This window comes from Myxocyprinus asiaticus, chromosome 48, assembly GCF_019703515.2.
Source record: "Myxocyprinus asiaticus isolate MX2 ecotype Aquarium Trade chromosome 48, UBuf_Myxa_2, whole genome shotgun sequence".
NCBI lineage: Eukaryota > Metazoa > Chordata > Actinopteri > Cypriniformes > Catostomidae > Myxocyprinus > Myxocyprinus asiaticus.
Window position 1 is genome coordinate 9,535,942 of NC_059391.1, and position 10,557 is coordinate 9,546,498.

Here is a 10,557-nt window from a genome sequence, read left to right on the forward strand (position 1 = left end):
TATAATTGGGCTCTGCTTGTGTAAGGAATGAAAAGGTAATCCATAAAACTGTGTAATGTCCCTTAAAGGCAGTTTCAGTGATTGGTTTTTATTATAGCTGATTGCATAACAGCTGTCTCCAGTTGAAATGGGCCTGAGGTAAAGCTTTATGATTGAGACTCTAATTAAATGACTTCACTTACACTGAGGAACTCTGATCATGGTCTTGTGATGTCTTTTGAAGGAATGAGCTCACTGTGTCAAAGTTTAGATTTAGCACGGCTAATGCCTTTGATGTTGTGGACATTGAGTCTTTCCTCTTAATTAATTTCCAACACTGTCTAATATGATTACAGACTCAGGCATTTTGTCCTTATTAAACAAGGCTTTTTTATTTCAAATACTCTTTTTCAATTAAAAAATCTCTAATCTTTTTTGAATAGCCAATGCTGCTTTTTCAACTTTATGCCTTTATTAATGGGATATGATTATTTACGCCAGATGGTGTTTTTCCAAGGTAAGCATCACTATTATTATTCCTTATACTTAGGTATAGGGATTTGAAAAAACTATTATCTTAGTGGTCTGACTTGTGCTTTTCCCCTTTGGATGATAAAATGGATTAAAAAAAATTCCATTGACTTACATTGAATGTGGCACCTGAGCCATATTTAGATCATAAAGACTTGGGCCACTTAAAAAAAACTACTAGCAATGCCCTAGCAACCACCCAGAACACCTCAGCAACCGCATATAAATGCCCTAGCAATCAACTCTCACATTTTCTTTAGAAAATGTACAAATCTATTTTTTACACTCTAAAATGAGTGTCAATATGGAATCTCCTTCAAACTGTGTAAGGGGCTGCATTTCTCTTCTAGTGCTTTTAGATCTTAGTGCTGCCTTCAACAAGATAGATCACGACAATCTCTTGAATAGGCTAGAGAATTTAACTGGTGGCCAAAAGTTTGGAATAATGTACAGATTTTGCTTTTATGGAAAGAAATTGGTGCTTTTATTCACCAAAGTGGCATTCAACTGATCACAATGTATAGTCAGGACATTAATAATGTGAAAAATTACTATTACAATTTGAAAAACTACTTAAACTACTTCAAAGAGTTCTCATCAAAAAATCCTCCACGTGCAGCAATGACAGCTTTGCAGATCCTTGACATTCTAGCTGTCAGTTTGTCCAGACACTCAGGTGACATTTCACTCCACGCTTCCTGTAGCACTTGCCATAGATGTGGCTGTCTTGTCGGGCACTTCTCACACACCTTACAGTCTAGCTGATCCCACAAAAGCTCAATGGGTTTAAGATCCATAACACTCTTTTCCAATTGACACTGTAGTGTACACCTTTATATGAAATCTTCAGTTTTTTGGCAATTTCAAGCATTGTATAGCCTTCATTCCTCAAAACAATGATTGACTGATGAGTTTCTAGAGAAAGCTGTTTCTTTTTTGCCATTTTTGACCTAATATTGACCTTAAGGCATGCCAGTCTATTGCATACTGTGGCAACTCAAAAACAAACACAAAGACAATGTTAAGCTTCATTTAACAAACCAAATAGCTTTCAACTGTGTTTGATATAATGGAAAATGATTTTCTTGTACCAAATTAGCAATTTAGCATGATTACTCAAGGATAAGGTGTTGGAGTGATGGCTGCTGGAAAAGGGGCCTGTCTAGATTTTATAAAAAATTACTTTTTTTAAATAGTGATGGTGTTGTTTTTTACATCAGTAATGTCCTGACTATACTTTGTGATCAGTTGAATGCCACTTCGGTGAATTAAAGTACCAATTTCCTTCCGAAACACAAAATCTGTACATTATTCCAAACTTGTGGCCACCAATGTATGTTGGCATTTGTGGACTTGAATTAGCATGGTTTAGGTCCTATTTAGCAGACCGCTACCACTTTGTAAACGAGGAATTGTCATTTCAAACAAAAGTTAAGTATGGAGTGCCACAGGGATCAGTTTTAGGGCCTCCGCTTTTTTCCTTATATATGCTTCCCCTGGGAGATATTATCAGGAATCATGGAATAAGTTTCCACTTTTATGCTGACGATACCCAACTTTATATTTCTTCGAAACCTGACAAAATTTCACAATTCTCCAAATTAGCAGAGTGTATCAATAAAATCAAAGTTTGGATGGCCAGACACTCCCTTCTACTCAATTCTGACAAAACAGAGGTAATAATTATTGGACCAAAAATCTCTAAAAATAAGTTGCTTAAATATAATTTGACTCTTGATGGATGTACTGTTACATCGTCTTCAACAGCGAAGAATTAGGTGTTATATTTGATACCAATCTGTCCTTTGACAACCAAATTTCCAATGTTTGTAGAACAGCATTCTTCCACCTAAGAAATATTGCTAAGTTATGACATATACTCTCTGTTGCTGATGCCGAAAAAATAATTCATGTGTTCATGAACTCAAGACTAGATTATTTACCATTACTGGTAGGATGTAATGAAAGTTCAATAAATAAACTTCAATTGGTTAAAACTGCAGCAGCCAGAGTGCTGACTAGAACCAAGAAATATGATCATATTAGCCCCATTTTATCGTCGTTACATTAGCTACCTGTTAAATTTTGTGTTAATTTTATTATTTTTTTATTTTATTTGCTCAACCATTTTTATTAATACGTTCTTTTTTTTTTTTTTTTTTTGTTATTAAAGGTTTTTATTGATTCCATATAACATATATATATATATAACAGAATATTTGGAATCACATTATATTATTTACAACCCTTCCTCCCGAACATTAACCACCCCACCCCACCACCCAACACAAACAGATACCCCAGTGGTCAAATACAATTGACAAAAACAAACAATAAAACAGAAGAAAATATTTAGAAATACATTTAAAAAAAGTATATGTTCAAAAACAAAAAGGCTACAACATACACATTTAAAACAACATGTCTCCCTCCAATACCCCTCCCTGACAGCCCTCCAAAAAGGCTAAATAGCTGCCCCACCTCCTGATGAACATATCCATGTTGCCTAGCCTTCTATATGACAACTCTTCCCAAGCTGCCACCCTGCCCATCTCCTCGCACCACTCACGAAACGAGGGGGCTCCAGCTGACTTCCATCCTCTAAGGATAACCTGTCTACCCACCATAACACCGGCCAGGATCCAATTCTTCATGTACTTATCTCCTACATCAGTGACTGCCACATCACCCAAAATACAGAGCCTGGGGCAAAAGGAGATCCGAGTACCCAATACGTTTAAATAAATATCTGAATTAAACACTCTGGACACTTTTGTCCATATCGAGTGTAAATGCAAAATAACGGGGTGTGACTTAACTTCTCCAATTAATTTGATCGAAAGGCTATGCAGAGGCGAGAGAGGGGCAAGAGCTTCCTTTTCAATACAAAACCAGGGAGGGGCACTCTCAGGTGGAAGCGACCAATGAGCCAAATGTCTGAGACCGAATGCATAATAATAAAACAAAATCTTGGGTAGGCCTAACCTACCTTTGTCAATAAGCCTATGTAACTTATTGAAATTTAACCTGGCACGCTTACCATTCCAAATGAAGGACTTCGCTATGCTATCAAATTGCTTGAAATAAGAGAGGGGGACATCTGCAGGGAGAGACTGTAACAGGTAGTTGAATTTTGGAATACAATTCATTTTAATTACATTAACCTTCCAAATCATCGATAAGTGTAATGAAGCCCACCTGTCCACATCATTCGAAAAACTTTTTATTAAGGGATCAAAATTAACTCTGACTAAATCAGACAAATTTGCTGGGAATAAAATTCCCAAATACTTAATGCCCTGTTTGGGTAAAATACGCTGGCTACCACCTCTGGAGTTCGCTAGCTCGCTAGTTCGAATCCCAGGGCATGCTGAGTGACTCCAGCCAGGTCTCCTAAGCAACCAAATTGTCCCGGTTGCTAGGGAGGGTAGAGTCACATGGGGTAAACGCCTCATGGTCGCTATAATGTGGTTCGTTCATGGTGGGGCGTGCGGTTAGTTGAGCGTGGTTGCCGCGGTGGATGGCGTGACGCCTCCACAAGCGCTATGTCTCTGTGGCAACGCGCTCAACAAGCCACGTGATAAGATGCGCGGGTTGACGTTCTCAGATGCGGAGACAACTGGGATTCGTCCTCCACCACTCAGACTGAGGCGAATCACTACGCGACCACAAGGACTTAAAAGCACATTGGGAATTGGGCATTCCAAATTGGGAGAAAAAGGGGAAAAATCCCCCCCCCCCCCAAAAAAAAAAAAAATGCCCTGTTTGGGCCACTGGAAGGCGCCTGGCTGGAAGGCTGTTACTGGACAGTACGCTGTCAAAGCCAAAGCTTCGGATTTAGACCAATTGACTTTGTATCCTGAGAACTTGGAAAAGGAATTAATAATTCTGTGGAGGCAAGGCATAGATCTAGTGGGGTCGGAGACGAATAATAAAATATCATCTGCGTAAAGCAGAAGCTTATGCGCGACACCTCCCGCTATCACCCCTGGTAAATCATCCTCCTTTCTTATCATGGCTGCTAATGGTTCCAGGGCAAGACAGAACAATAATGGGGAAAGAGGGCAACCCTGCCGAGTGCCCCTATTCAGAGTAAAATAATCTGAAATTAATCAATTTGTTTGTACCGCTGCTACAGCGTGTTTATAAAGTAACTTAATCCAACCAATAAATGTACTCTCGAACCCATACATTTCCAAAATCTTAAAAAAATAATCCCATTCTACCATATCAAATGCCTTTTCAGTGTCAAGTGAGATGGCAGCGACTAGAGACTGATCATTCGCTACTGACCACATGGTATTGATGAGACGCCTAATGTTATCAGAAGAGCTGCAGCCTCAAATAAACCCCACCTGATCTATATGTATAAGAGATGTCATAACCTTACTTAATCGGTTAGCCAAAATTTTTGACACAATGTTTACATCTAGTTGGTTCAGAGAGATTGGACGGTAACTTTAACACTCACTTGGATCTTTGTCCTTTTTAAGAATCAGACTGATCAGGGCTTGTGTCATGGTTGAGGAAGCTTCCCATTCTTTAATGATTCAGTATGAACTTCTAACAAAAGTGGAGCCAGTTCTGTAGCATAGGATCTAAAAAATTCTGTGGCAAAACCTTCTGGCCCCGGAGCCTTTCCAGTAGGTAGGGACTTAATTACCTCGTCAAGCTCCTCCAAGGTTATCTCAGAATCAAGAGCGTTTTTTTGCTCAGTCTTCAGTTTAGGAAGATCTAATGGTTCCACAAAGTTTCTAATATCTTCATCAGTAGATGAAGACGTGGAACTATAAAGATCAAGATAGAATTCTTTAAAGGCATTATTAATATCAATGGCTGAGGTAAAAATTTCACCACCAGCAGATTTCACTGAGGGAACGGTAGAAAAAGACTCTCTCTGCTTTATATATCTAACCAAAAGCTTCCCTGATTTGTCCCCCGACTCAAAGTATAACTGTCTTGCCCTGAATAACCAAAACTCCACTTTCTGTGACAAAATAGTATTATATTTATATTTCAATCGGGTCAATTCTCTGAGGCCATCAGATGACATATGGCGCTTCAGCTCTGCCTCTGCACTTTTAATATTTCCTTCCAACTCCACGAGTTCTCGTGCTTTGGATCTTTTGATGAATGAGGCATACTGTATGATCCGACCCCTAAGAACCACCTTAAGTGCCTCCCAAGCGACGCCTACAGAGGATACCGAGGACCAGTTTGTCTCCATATAAACACTGATTTCAGTCTTTAACATTTGTTGGAAATCAGGATTTTGCAAAAGGGATACATTAAAACACCAACTATATGATTTCTTTTTCTCTTTATGTGGCAACACCTCTAAACTCACCAGGGCGTGATCCGAGACTAAGATATTTCCAATTGAGCAATCAACAACAGATGAAATGATGGATTTGGATATTAAATATATTAGAATAAATCTTATGGACTGATGAAAAAAATGTATAGTCTCTACCAGATGGGTTCAAAAGTCTCCAAATATCTGTAAGACCAAGATTTTTACACATCCTGTGAAGCATCAATGTTGCTCTAGGGGGCTTACAGATTTTGCTTCACTATGATCAAGGACTAAGTCCATCAACAGATTCAGTTCTCCTCCCAAAATTATATCATGAGGGGTGCCAGTTGCAACATCCCTTCAAGATCTATAAAAAAAGCCCTGATCATCAGCGTTCGGTGTGTAAATATTAGCCAAAATCAGACTTTGCCCCTGAATTTCTGCAAAAACAGTAATGACTCTTCTTAATTTTTTCATTAAACTGTTTGAGAAATTTGAATTGTAAATGTTTATTCACCAATATAATGACTCCCTTGCTCTTACTTGAGCCAACACTAAAGAAAACATGTCCACCCCATATCTTCCCAAATTTGATCATATTTCTGATGTTTAAGAAAAGAAATAACCTTCCTTCTTTTTATGGGGCGCCCCAACCCATTCACATTCCACGTGGAGAGAGATAGTACACTCATACCAACATTCAACATTTTGATATAATAGAAAAAATAAATTGTGTGCCAAAAACAAAATTATGAAGACCACATTTCAACATCAATGCAACAATAAAACCCCGAATTTCCCCCCGAACAAAACAAACAGAAAAAAGAAAAACGTGCGCATTAACCCCGTGCACGACAGCGCCAACTGGCGTCAATCCCTTTAAACTCAAAGAGTCCATGAACGCCTACGAGAGCCCCCGCGACAACTTTGCCATCGGATTGCTCAATTTTGCCTCACAAATTTGTAAGGCAAAATTACATAACATAAATTATTTTGTAAAACAAACCCCAGCCAATATGCAGAATAAACACAAAGAACGTGTAGACTCATTCACAGAACTGTCTCAAAGGTGTGTTCCTTCACAAAACAAATTCCAGCCGATATAAAGCCGTTCAGTTTCTTCGGTCAGACAAACGAATCTTCAGTGAGCCAGCTAATGAGTGCGGCAGATGACAAAATCATTCCAATGTCCCACGAAAATACTCCACAAATCATACACCAGCCAACAGGAGGCATAAGCACAAGGAACTGACAGATTCATCCATAACTGTCCCGAAGTAATGTTATTTAACAAAACAAGCACAAAAGGAAACGAAACACGCATCCCAGTTCCTTGGATGGTCAAGAGTCAATTCACTCGGAGGCCGCATAAAAGTATATTCCATGATTTACACAGTCCACCAACTTTATAAAAGTCATCCTTTGTGTGGGCATGTAGATATTTTGCAGTCATCCATTCATTGTAAAAGTGATCTTCCATCAATGCAAAAGTTTATTTAAGGAAAAGTGTTAATCCACAAAACAAAACAAACTCCAGCCGCTCAATGGAGCCAACGCAAAAGGAAACAAAAATGGCGCCCAGCTTCCTCCGAAAGCCAGAGTATGTATAGTGAGTCAATCCACACACTAGAAAAACACCCAATGGTTACTCACCCATTGTTTCAATAAAAGACATTGACTGACTGGGACATGTAAATACTTTGCTGCCATCCTTGGTGTTTATTCTCAGTCTGGCTGGAAACATCAGAGCAAAAGTGATCTTCCACTAATGTAAGAGTTTCTTGCATTCCTTAAACCAATCGCATTTCTTTCTTGTCGAGTTCGCAAAGTCCGGGAAAAAGAAAATTTTGTAATTCTTCCAAGAAAGCTTTCCTTTGCTCCTCGCCTGGCGCAACACGAGATCTTTATCGGATGATCTCAAAAATTTGGCCAGAATCGATCGGGGCCTTCCTCCCTCAGCAGATCTTTGAGCTGAGACTCTGAGAGCTCACTCGATTTCCAGCTTGTGGCCTGTTATGTCGAGCAGACTCGGGAAAAGCTTGTCTAGGAATTTCACCATATCTCTGCCCTCCTCTTGCTCAGGAATTCCAACAATTCGAATGTTATTCCTGCAGCTTCTATTCTCAAGATCTTCAAGCTTTTCAAGAACACGTTCTAAATCAGCTTTGGTCACGGGCGGATTAGCGACTAATTCCCTCTCTGATGACTCCAAATAATCGATTTGTTTTTCAACATCTGTCACTCTTGTGACTAGCTCAGATAATTTTTTTTCCATCGCCGTAATTGATCGACGTATTACAGCGAGATCTCCAAGTCCGCAAGTACCTTCGTCAACATCACCGACATGTTGGACAGTTGACGCTGGATTCCTTCTCCCGCCACGTCATCCAAATCGAGTCCCCGGTCCACAGGCCTGTCTGGGCTTTCATCTTGAACCTGTAAGTGTCTTTTAATGTCTCCAGAGCCTGAGGATTTTGACTTCTTTGCCATGTTTACCTCAAACAGTAAATGTGTAACTGGGTGTATCGAATTTCACTGGATTATATCATGAAAATAATAAAAAACAATTAGCAAAGTGCACAGAGCTGTCTCTCACACGTCTGCCCTTCGCATGGCGTCACTGTACTCCCCCAAATTTTGTATTAATTTTAAAATTCTGTTAACTACATACAAAGCTTTAAATGGTCTAGCTCCGCAGTACTTAAGTGACCTGTCATCCTATATTCCATCATGTTCATTACGATCGCAAAATTCTAGCCTGTTAATAGTTCCTAGAATATCAAAATCCACAAATGGAGGTAGATCCTTTTCCTATTTGACTCCTAAAATATGGAATAGTCTCCCTAACACTGTTCGGGACGCAGACACACTCACTGATTTTAAGTCTAGACTAAAGACTCATCTATTTAGCCAGGCATACACCTAATTTATTCTTCACTTCAAAATTAGGCTGCTTTAGTTAGGTCTGCCGGAACAAGAAACATTGATCATGATCTATAACTCTGCAAAAAAACTGAATGGCATCTATGCTAATATTATTCTATTTGTATCCCTGTCTCAACCTTGGGACTCCTATCCTGAGGTCACCAGATCCGGCCGGCTCCAGCTCCAGCTCCATTCCTGCTTGGTGTCAGACTCCACTGCTACGTGTCTCTAAGTGATGATGTCTAAATGCAGCCGGTGCCAGCCAGACATCACTTCAGTCTGTTATGATGGACTTCAGAGGATGAACTGATGCCAACTCCAGCCATAAGACATGGGATACTTCATAGTTGAGTTTTGTGTTCCTTGCCACAGTCACCTTCGGCTTGCTCACTGGGGTTCTAAATACAATTATTATTTAAATATTTATTTTTATACACAATTTACAATCATATTTAATCAAATTACACAATGATGACTCGAAGACTTAGATATTACAGTTTCATTTTCTGTTAATGCATAATTTCTGTAAAGCTGCTTTGAAACGACATGTGTGGAAGGTGCTATACAAATAAAAATTACTTGATGCTCCAAAAAAGCTTATAAAGGCAGCATAAAAGTAATCCATAAGACTCCAGTGGTTAAATCCATCTTCATCTTCTGATGCGATGGGATAGGTGTCAGTGAGAAACAGATCAATATTTAATATTTAATCAATATTCTTTTTTTTACTATAAATCTACACCTTTGACCAGCAGTAAACACCAGTAGGTGGTGATATGCACACAGAATGTGAATCGCCAAAAAACAAAAGAAGAATAATGTGAAAGTGGAGATTTACAGTAAAAAAGGACTTAAATATTGATCTGTTTCTCACCCACACTTATATCGCTTTAGAAGTTGAATTTAACCACTGGAGTCTTAAGGATTAATTTTATGCTGCCTTTATGAGCTTTTTGGAGCTTAAAAGTTTTGGTACCCTTTCACTACAGAACTGAGATATTCTTCAAAATATCTTTGTTTGTGTTCTGCAAACAAAAGAAAGTCATACACATCTGGGATGGCATGAGGGAATTTTCATTTTTGGGTGAACTATTCCTTTAAGAACTTTTTTTGTAAGAAGAATGTTCTGAAAAACATTTGACAAGTGTGTGTGTGCTTTTTTTTTTTTTTTTTTTTTTTTTTTACAATTTAGTATGACAGAAAACGTTGAAAAAACATTCAGTTACCATTACTGCAAAAACATTTGTTTATAACTTTGAGAGAACATTTAGAGAACATTAGCAAAATTTCTAAGAATGTTCCTGTTATCTAGTTAAAAAAAAAACGTCTTCAGTTCTTAAAATATGTTTCCTGACACCTGTGTTCTGTTCCATTAGTTGCTCTCCATCTAGCTTTTAAAAAAAAATTATTATTATTTTTTTATGCTAGACCAAAAACTCATTAGTTCAGAACTATTAGTTACTCTAAAGGCCAATGTATACTTCAGCTGTCCTTGTGCCTCTGTGTAAAAATGTGAAGTTTGTCTGCGAGTACTGTCCATGTGCAGGCCAATATGTCTATGTAACGGTAACCAGCTGGTACGTGATAGCTGTGCAGTATGTGTAAACCTCACTCCCCTAGCCTCAAGAGGCATACTAGAGACTGACGCTAGAGGCTGTAGCCTTTAGCCTTCTTGTTAGAACGTCCACCTCCCATGCCAGCTGACGCCAGTTCGAATCGCAGTCCACGTTTGTTCGTCTGCACATGCGCCTGACATTGACTATTCTTAAGAGGATCACAAAGCACAAAGTCGTAGTGTTAAAATGCTTTTGTAGGGGTGTTGAGTT